An 11,184-nucleotide genomic window follows, 5' to 3' on the forward strand; every position below is an offset into this window, starting at 1 on the left:
ATCTGTACCCATTGTGCCCAGGCGAACATCAATGAGGCTGGTGCTACCATCTGCCCCTCTTGTAACAACAGAGGCACCTTGGACCTCTGCCATTTATAGCTGGAGAACATCAATGAGGCTGGTGCTACCATCTGTACCCATTGTGCCCAGGCGAACATCAATGAGGCTGGTGCAACCATCTGCACCCCTTGTGCCCAGGCGAACATTAATAAGGCCGGTGCTTCCATCTGCACCCCTTGTAATCAGGAGAACATCAATGAGGCTGGTGCTACCATCTGCACCCCTTGTGATCAGGAGACCATCAATGAGGCTGCTGCTACCATCTGCACCCCTTGTGTCCAGGCGAACATCAATGAGGCCGCTGCTACCATCTGCACCCCTTGTGTCCAGGCGAACATCAATGAGGCTGCTGCTACCATCTGCACCCCTTGTGATCAGGAGACCATTAATGAGGCTGGTGCTACCATCTGCACCCCTTGTGATCAGGAGAACATCAATGAGGCTGGTGCTACCATCTGAACCCCTTGTGATCAGGAGACCATTAATGAGGCCAATGTTACCATCTGCACCCCTTGTGTCTAGGCAAACATCAATGAGACTTGTGATACCATCTGTTCCCCTTGTGCCTAGGCGAACATCAATGAGGCTTTTCTACCATCTGCACCCCTTGTGTCCAGGCGAACATCAATAAGGCCGGTTCTACCATCTGTACCCGTAGTCACCAGGAGAACATCAATGAGACCGGTGCTATCATCTGCACCCCTTGTGCGTAGGAGACCATCAATGAGGCTGGTGCTACCATTTGCGCCCCTTGTAACATCAGAGATACCTGTGACCTCTGCCATTTGTACCAGCAGAACATCAATGAGGCCGGTGCTACCGTCTGCACCCCTTGTAACATCAGAGACACCTACGACCTCTGCCATTTATACCTGGAGACCATCAATGAGACCAGGGAACATCAGAGACACCTGGGACTACCGCCATCTTGGAAACCACAATGATTGTGCCTAGCGATAAAGGCAGAATGCAGATTAATTGCACCTCTAAATTGTCAGCACTGACATGCGTAGCTATAATCGCTGACATGCGGCCGCATACAGAGAAGTATGGGGCTGCATGCTGAGGAGGATGTTTCATCCTCGCCTCCCGCACGGCCAGGTGCAGTAGTCGAGGATAAAACATTGCTGTAGACACTCTGTGCCGGAGGTCTGTAGGCCAAAACAACAGAACTCTGGCACAGAACGTCTAGTTCTGGGACTTCCGGTTAGGCCACTGGGGAATCTTTGACCTCACTTCCGGCCGCTGGGGATGCATCTCTGGGGACCCTGTGATCACCATTACCAGCAGTCACTAGCAGCATTACTGAGATAAGTGAGGGGGAGGCTGGGAGAGGCGAGGGCCTGTGCTATGGGTGCTGTTTCCGCCATTAGAAATAGCGGCAGCCATCTTAATTTACATAAGGAACGCCATCTTTCAACATAGTGCAGACTCCATTTCACCACCATTACTGTTGTGCATCCTTATTAAGCCCTATTTCTGCTTATTAACCCTGCCCTTCCCTAAAAGATGTGCTATCTTGTGGTCAGTTAGGCTAGTTAACCCCTAATTGCCTGCAGGGCTAACAGGCTATCTATTATTCTATCTTCTGTCACTGCCCCCTGATGGAGAACCCAAAAATTAAAAAAACAAGGTTAAGTAAAGGGAGTGGTAGGAGTAGCGGTAGCCGACCCTTTCAAGAGACATGGACCGAGATGTATGGCATTATAGAAAAAAAATGGCAGATCATTTTGTGTTCTATGTACTGAAACGGTAGTAAGCAGAACATGGAATAGAAATAGACATTTTGAAACTAATCATTCTCAGCTCTTGAAGTGAGGATGAAAGGAAGGAATACATTTCCAGACAGCTACACCTTTATAAGAGCCAATCTAATTCCATCCTTAAATTTGTAAAAGGCTCTACAAATGTAACATCTGCAAGTCTGACCATCGCTCACTCCATAGCTCAGCATGGGGAAGCACTCAGTGAGGGAGAATTTATTAAAGACACTCTCCTACGATGTGCACCAGGTCTATGTCACGATATTCAGAATAAAGATGCAATTATTAAGAGGATATCTGAGTTACCGCTCAGTAGAAATATCATAAAAGACCGAATAATGAGACTGAACACAAACGTACAACATCAATTAAAGAGAGACATAAGTAATTGTAAATAATTTTCGATCTCTCTTGATGAAACTACTGATGTCACATCACATGCTCAGTTGGCCATAATTGGTCGATATTCTGATGGTCTCACAATGAGAGAAGAGTTGATAAAGTTAGTATCAGTGCCTACAAGTACATCAGGAAGTGAAATCTGTAAGGTTGTTATCCAAACATTCTGTGACCTAAGCATTGATATCTCTAAAGTAGTGTCAGTGATGACAGATGGGGCACCAAACATGGTGAGGAAAAAAGTTGGATTTGTCAAATTGTTTACGGAAGCTATTGGACATCCGATTGTGCCTTTTCACTGTATTATCCATCAGGAGGCTTTATGTGCCAAGGCAGGATTCACCAACTTAAACGACTTAATGTCAGTTGTTACCAAAATAGTAAATTTAATGGCTGCTCGCCCCCTTCACAAGCGAGAATGTTCTGCGCTTTTACTGGAGGTTGATTCCACCTACAGTGGACTCCTGATGTACAATAATGTAAGATGGCTGAGCCGAGGCAAAGTTTTTGAGCGCTTTGTGGAGTGCTTTGAAGAAATTATGGTATTTCTTGAGGATAAGGATCTGGGAAACTTTCCTCAGCTCAATGATGATAAGTGGGTCAACACCCTGATGTTTCTTACAGATCTCTCTGTTCATTTTAATGAACTGAACCTAAAGTTACAAGGTTTTGGTAAAAGTATTGACGTCATGTTTGGATACATACAAGCTTTTGAAAGTAAACTTAAAATTTTCAAGCGAGATGTAGAAACTAAAACTTATAAGTATTTTCCTCAAGTGACCAAGTATTTTGAGAAGGCCAGTGCAGCTGTACCAAATGAAATGGAACCCTTGCATACAAAGTACCAGCATGTTTTAGGCTCGTTACTTAACCAGTTCAGTGATAGATTTAACCAATTTAGAAGCCTAGAACAGACCATGAAAATCATTAAGCATCCTGATGTAGTCGTCTACAGTAGTTTGGAATTAAATGGTTTCCAATGGATGCAAATTGATGATTTGGAGATGCAACTTGCAGAATTTCAAGACAGCATCTGGGCTCAGGTGTTTGTCGACTTGAGGTCAAAGCTTGAGAATCTGGAAAGGTGTCGCTTGGAGAATCAAGAGGAGTGCCACTACGAACAGGAGATTTGGAGTGTCTGGAACCGATTACCAGACACTTTTAGCACCCTGAAGAATATGGCAATGGCTTTACTCACAATTGTTCCCTCTACGTACTTTTGTGAGACCTTATTCTCAGAATTAAATAATATCAAATCCAACAAAAAAAAAAGACTGACAGATGAGTTTAGTAGCGCTTGCTTGGGCTTGAAGTGTACAAAATACCGGCCTTCAATTGAAGATCTAGCCAATGAAACTGAGCAACAAAAAGTCACTAATAGGCAGGTTAGTTAAAGAATCCCCCCCCCCCCCTTCCTCACTTATCTCAGTCCATGGCACCCCACACCAGTTAAATAATATCAAGACCAACAAAAGAAACCGACTGACGGATGAACAAAGAAGTCACTAAGCAGGTAAGGTAAATAATTAGTTTTTGGTTTATTAAATACAGTTATATGTTACAATTAAACATTTTTGTTATTTAAACTATAAATATCTCGAATTTATGTTTTTTTTTTCTCGAACTGACACCATCGTTTTTTGGTGAATTTTGACACACCAAGCTCAAAAGGTTGCCCATCACTGGCCTAAATGTGTCGGCTGGACCACCAAGCTGCTGTTACAGGGCGCTGCAGGGTGAGTGCAGGACTCTAGACTTATGTAGCCGGACCTTTACAGCCTTTATTAGACATAAAGCCAACACAGGCCAACAATGTCTAGAGCGATGGACTAAACACCCGGCCACAATGGACCCGACATCTGCACACTACAGACTAGTCGCTGGGCTTTCCTGACCGCTACCGGACTCCATAACTGTAGACACCTCCATGCTGAACCTGTGGGAAACATATTTGTGCTTTAACTTATTTCTTACATTTTTGTCCCACAGCTTAAAGACATTGGATAAGACTGAAGTAAGCCAGACAAGACGCGACTGCTCATCTTCCTGGCCGGCGGTATGGAGCAGGAAGACCGCGACATGGAGCGCCCCTGGAACCGGAGCGCTCTACCCCTCTAGCACTACTTCTGGGATGGTGGCCTGCGGAGGACAACATCTGGGGTCACTGCAGACAGAGGAGACTTAATAAACTTTTTGTTTGTCTCTTGCTGCCAACCGGCGGTATTACGTGACGCTATACTAATAAATACTAGTTCTACACTAACAGCAGCGACTATTCCAGTTATTGGTTGTTGGAAACTGTTATATCTGCTGGGACATAAGACATGAAGGCAACAGGAACTACGGGACCGGGCTTCTTGCTTGTCGCCATCTGCACATTGCTCAAAGGGGTATTCCCATCTCAGATGCTTTATGTCTACCCCAGGTCGTCGGGGCCCCGCACCTATTTCCTGTTCTGGGGTCGGAGGGGTTGGGGGGTCAAGAGGACTGAAACAGCTGCTCCTGTAACCCCCCTATAAGTCAGTAGGAAGTATGCAGACATCCCAGCAGCGAGAGCTCCGCTGTTCCTGTAACTTGGGGACTGCGGAGACAACACAGCTAACTCTGCTACATTGTTGGCAGAACTCAGACTGACTTCTATGGGAGTTATGGGAAGAGTGTAGCCCAGATGCCCCGACACCACACATTCATCTCCTCATGTTTGGCCAACATGGGATCACCCCTTTAATGAAGGGGAAAGAAATGATCCTCCCCTTCTTATCCGGTGCAGTTTGTGAACGCTCCACCATGAAGTGTCAGACAAAGCCAAGTGACTCTATAAGACGGAGTCGTCCTACAGACTTCCCAACTTCTGAGCAACAAGAAGAGGAAACTTTTAGTGTCACATGTAGCGTGGCAAGTGGCACACCCTTTTGTGCTAAGCAAAACCTCTTGCATCCCCTCACAGTGATCATGCCTCTCAACCACTCTGGATTCTGCAGGACAATTCTGGATTTGGGACGCGGTCCCCGGCAACAGGCCCCGCCCCTAATCTAAGGGCCCTTTTACATGGACATCCAGCGGGAATCTGAACAATTATCACTCAGTGTAAATGCTGACCAGACTGAATGCCAAACATTCACGGAGCGATGGGCGTTCCTGTGTAAAGGCACAATGATTATCGCTGGGACCACTGTCTGGCATCTGCGCCCAATAGGTCGTCCCATATGAAAGCACTCTTACTCACCTCTAGTCGCAGTCCAGCAGTAGCTGCTGTAATCAGTGTGAACCCTGACTTCTCCCAGTGTCTGCAGTCCTGCACGCAGATGGTGGGGAGGGAGGAGGTCAGGTATCACACTGAAAAATGGGCCAAGAGTGGCGATTGGCTGAGCGGTCACATGTAACATGAGCGGCGCATGTCTGTTGGATGTTTTGCAGGGTTTGTATGAAGCAGTGACTAAATAACACTACCGTACTGTGACCAAGAAATATCGCCATACGGTTGCTGAATAATAATAGTATTAGATTAAAGGGATTGTCAGAGTTGGGGTTCATTTTTTGGACTGCTGCTCTCCATGTCTGACAATCATACAATCTCCTCTGCTGACCTCCCCCGACCCCGTATGTCTCATCCCGGCAGCTCCGCTCTCGCCGATGACATTGTATTTACAGGTTTCAGTGCTCCACTCCTCTGTAAAGAGAACAGACCAGCGCCGGCTGTGAGTCCCCAGCTAAATACTGAGGAAGGGGCGCAACGGCCCGAAACACGTCTATTGTATGCTGGATTAATTCTTAATAACAACAGAGGAGTCGAGCTCAGAAATGCGTCTCGTGCCTCTTTAAGAAAAGGGATGGCGCCTACAACTACTATTTTCCTACATTTTTTCATGTATTTGTACGGCCTCCTGGGAAGGTGTGACGTTTTGTGAACCAGCTGCACCGCGCAGACTTGTCAGGAATGAAGCAATCTCACTCCCATATATAAAACGGGAGGAGAAAACACAATTCCCAGACCAAGACATCGGTTTATAGATTCTGACAACCCCAAGTACAAGATCTGCTCCCTCTTCTTTCTTCCCACCCTTCATTGCAAAACTCGGCATTTTATCAATGAGCTCTGTGATTGGCTGCAGTAGCCTGTGACTATGACGTCACTGGTGGGATCAAAGCTGGGGGCGGTGTAGCAGATTTTATTATCGGAGGGCGCGAAGAGCATCCCGTCAAATGGGGAAATTATATCTCGGACCATCCCTTTCATAGTAATAACAGTGCCCCCAAACGTGGCCCCCTCAGTAATTATGCCCTCAGATGTCGCCCCCTCAGTATTATGCCCTCAGATGTGGACTATCAGTAATTGTGCCCCCAAAGGTGGCCCCCTCAGGTATTCTGCCCTCAGATGTGGACCCTCAGTAATTATGCCCCCAAACGTGGCCCCCTCAGTAATTGTGCCCCCCAAACGTGGGGCCCTCAGTAATTATGCCCTGAGATGTGGCCCCCTCAGTAATTATGCCCTCAGATGTAGCCCTTTCTGTAATTGTGCCTCAGATGTGGCCCCTTACCCTAGTAGGTCCTCTAGCCACCCAGCATTGCTATGAGCACAGACATCAGGTCTCTGGGGTTAGTCAGCTAGTCCGACAGTCTTCATTCCCTTTGTCCTTCGGTTGTTGTGAGAGCTGCTAGAACTCTGTCAGGAAAGATGCCGTACGGTCAAGACTTTGTGTTGTTGGCCTGGCTGATCTGACTTTTTTTGCGAGGTTGTCGCAAAAGGCACTGGAGAAGGAAGAGCTCCGCAAGTAAAAGAAGAGGTCCTGGGTGCACCCTACAGTGTCTCAGCGACAACAAAAGGGGCACTTCAGACGTGCGTACTCGCCCGGAGTTTTCTGCTTTTACCCGCATGTCTTGGAAGCTTTGGGCAAGCTGCTGGAAGACTTACGACCTGGACTGACCTTTGCCAACACGAATATGAGGCATTGCATCTCACCAGAAGAGCGTCTGCCGGTCACCCTACGGTAAGTTTTTGAGGTTTGACGTTTTGATCCATTTCAACTAGAAGGTTTTTCTTCACAATATCTTAAAATTTTGGTATCTCAGTGTGCTCCTCGCTCCTCTTTAGTTTTCCCTTTGTTAAGGAATGTCTAAATAGTTTCATCTGCGTGTACCTTGACCCTCTTTCCCGTACCTTGCTTTCCCCCTTTTGTTCTGTATGCACGTCTAAATTGTTGTTTTGTGGTTTCAGATTCCTCGCCTCCGGGAACTCATTTGCATCCCTGCATTTTGAGTTCCTGTTGGGCCATACCGCCATCAGTGGGATCATCAGGAGGACCTGCAACGTCATTTGGGTGCGTTTGAGGCAGTCCGTGATGTCGCCTCCCTCTGTCCAGCAATGGTTGCAGATCGCTGCAGGTTTTGAAGCAGCGGCGCGGTTCCCTAACTGCGTTGGGGCCCTGGATGGTAAGCACATGTGTGTGTAAAGAAGCTGCCGCGCTCAGGGTCCCAATATTTTGACTACAAGCAGTACTTTTCAGTAGTCCTGTTGGCGGTAGCCGACAGTGACTACTGATTTGTACTGATTGATATTCAGGCCTATGGAAGCACTGCAGATGCTCGCATGGTTCAGGGCTTCCAGAATGCGCCGGAGGCTTCTTGCCATCCAGCTGGCCCTGACAGAGCCACAGTTGTTACCTGGTTCTTCAGCTCCAAAGGCCCCATTCACAATTGTTGTGGATGATCAAAGTCCATATATTAAAATTTATTTTGGCCCAAAACCGTGGCAGTGTTTCATTTTACGTGTTGGTGGAATCAAGGGTTGTCATTTGTGTTTACTACGTCATGTGTTAAATTTGTGAAAAAATTTTTTGGTAATTCAATATTTTTAAAGCGAAGGTCACCAAGGAGGCATCATGGGATACATGGATGCATAGGGAGTCAGTGTTCATCCATGCATGCACTGATATTACTGCAGGGCTCATAGAGAAGTTACAATTCATGTATTCACGAAAATGGAGCATGCCATTTTTTTCCCGCACACGGATCCGCGCCTGACAGGAAAAATGACATCCGCAGGTATTTAACTACCTGCGGGTGTCCAATGCATGCCTATGGGGCGCGGATCCGTGTGCGGGAGAAACGTGGCGGATTTAAACCCCGTGGACATGAGGCCTAAGAGGTTCATACAAACGTATTGCTAAACACATGAGATCAATCACAACTGGAGTGGGAGCTACAAGGCTGATCCAAAATGTGAGAGGAGCACGGAGGTCATGGGAAAGTTTTTGAGATTTACAGCTCTGGAAGGAATGGACTGTCCAGAAAATGGATGAGATAAGCATCAGTTATCGCGGCAGCGAGGAGCGTAATGTATCAGTAGAACAAACGCTTTGGGAGGATCGGGTCTAAATGACAGAAATGAGTTGCAGGTTTTACCTATGATTTTAACTGTTTGTTTCAATTGTTTACTGGTTACTAGGCAACAAATGGGGCGTTGCATTTAAATACAGCCCCGGTTCCCTAGGTTTTGTGTAGGCTTGATAAAGCATCATGTAGCGTGAGATAGCTGTCGTCTATCCTGCGTGCACCGCGTCTGGTTTTCACCTATTTTTGATGTTTCTTATTCTGGATACCCAGCAGTGCCGCCTCTTCATCTTCCCTCTGTGGATACAGGCTATACATCTACTATGTTCATGTGAGCAGCGTGAATACGAGCCGCACTTGAATGTTTCCTATTCGGCCTCACGTTTCGTGGGAGGAGCTCTAGTTTGTAGTGGAACCAGTTTGGGGTGCAAATAATGTATTGGATAACTTGTTAATGTTTTACTGAAAAAACATTAGCAGAAAAAAAAATTATCTTTTTTTATTACTTTTGCACAATATATATTTTTGTGACACATTCAAAGACCGGAGCCTTTTCAGATTTCCATCGACGGAGCCGTATGAGTGCTTGTTTTGTGCAAGATGACTTGTAGTTTTTATTAGTACCACTGAGGTATAGATGACTTTTTGATTACTTTTTATTCCCATTTTGGAAAATCTAGATGAACCGAAAATGGCTATTTTGACATTTCCTTTTTTATGGAATGAACTGTTCTGGATAAATGTAGTATTTTCTTACAGGTTTGTTATGGACGTGGAGATACCACTTATGCTGCGGTTCGGCATCTCTCACTTGAGCACTGTGCCCCCTTGGCTCTTTTTTAGTAGCTTAATACTGCCTCCTAGAGGTGCACAGGAAGCTTCTATCCAGCTGAGTCCAGAAGCAGCCAAAAAAGAGCGAACTTAGCCAATGGGACACAGTGCTCGAGTGAGGGCCTCAGCCCCCTCATTCCAGCGATCAGCTGGGGTCACAGCAGCGGTACCCCCACTAATCAATGTTCTAGACAAGTTTCTATAACATGCCAAAAACATTCTGTAAGTGCAGGTACTCATTAAAGCATTAAAGCAGTATTTCCATTTTAATAGGTGAGATGGGAAACCGCAGCTATAGTTACCGGGTACCCAGTCAGAAGTTACAGAAGCAGCCGAGTGCTGCAGCCCTGCGCTCTTTTCTTCTCAGCTCACACTGATGTTACTGGGAGCTGCGGAAGCGGGGTGCTATGCCGTATGTATAACTTGGGGTATGCTGCGCAGGGTGCGTAGCTCTCATTCACTTCATAAGAGCTATGCAAAAAGCGCTGGGCAGAAGGGCTCGGCTGTTTCCGAAAGATGGACAAACAGAAGGCAGGGTTTTCCCATCTCTGCCACGAAAACTTGCGACACCCTTTTAGGCTGCTGCGATATTGGGCTGTGATCCCCACAGAGTGACATTGTGCCTGCAGGGCGGAGGATCCCCACAGAGTGACATTATCCCCACAGGGTGGAGGATCCCTGCAGGGCGACATTGTGCCTGCAGGGCGGAGGATCCCTGCATGGCGACATTGTGCCTGCAGGGTGGAGGATCCCCACAGAGTGACATTGTGCCTGCAGGGTGGAGGATCCCCACAGTCTGACATTGTTCCTGCAGGGCGGAGGATCCCCACAGAGTGACATTGTCCCTACAGGGTGGAGGATCCCTGTGTGGTAGTCATGATGATTAGTTAGCGTAAAATGTCTATTGATTTGTAATGAACTGGAAGTATTACGCAGCTGTAGTGATTTGACTCTATGGTAGTTGCTGGACAATGGCATGGTGAAAGATGTGTGTTTTCTGACTTCAGGCTAATGTGGAGTTCTGCTGCATAGGGAAAGAGGTAAATCACAGTGCTATATGTATTGCTTGTGTTCATCTTGGATGTTTCCCCAGCCCTGCCCCCACACAGAAACTTCTTAAATAACACTGAAATTCCTTCAGCTTGACTGCATGCTGAGGGGACAAAGTCCACAATACACTAGACTTGAGAGAAGGTGGGCAGAGAATTCTATATGACCCAGCGAATAAGAAAATGTATATGTTACTGATGTAATCTGTTGCACGCCCATAAAGGGCAGGTATCATGTGTTTCAATAAAGACCTGAGGCTCTTGTAACTCGAGGAAGAGCTGGTTGAGATTCAAGGCTGATGACTTGTGTCCGATTGGATTCTTTCATTATGTGTGCACACTATACAATTAGGAAGCTATAGAATACCCTGAAACCTGCTGGAGGAAAATATGATCCAGATCACCTGCAGGGCGGAGGATCCCCACAGAGTGACATTGTCCCTATAGGGTGACATTGTGCCTGCAGGGCAGAGGATCCCCACAGAGTGACATTGTGCCTGCAGGGCGGAGGATCCCCACAGAGTGACATTGTGCCTACAGGGTGACATTGTGCCTGCAGGGTGGAGGATCCCTGCAGGGCGGAGGATCCCCACAGTGACATTGTACCTGCAGGGTGGAGGATCCCCACAGTGACATTGTATCTGCAGGGTGGAGGATCCCCACAGAGTGACATTGTGCCTGCAGGGCGGAGGATCGCCACAGAGTGACATTGTGCCTGCAGGGTGGAGGATCCCCACAGAGTGACATTGTGC

The sequence above is a fragment of the Eleutherodactylus coqui genome, chromosome 8 (genome assembly GCF_035609145.1).
Source record: "Eleutherodactylus coqui strain aEleCoq1 chromosome 8, aEleCoq1.hap1, whole genome shotgun sequence".
NCBI classification, from domain to species: Eukaryota; Metazoa; Chordata; class Amphibia; order Anura; family Eleutherodactylidae; genus Eleutherodactylus; species Eleutherodactylus coqui.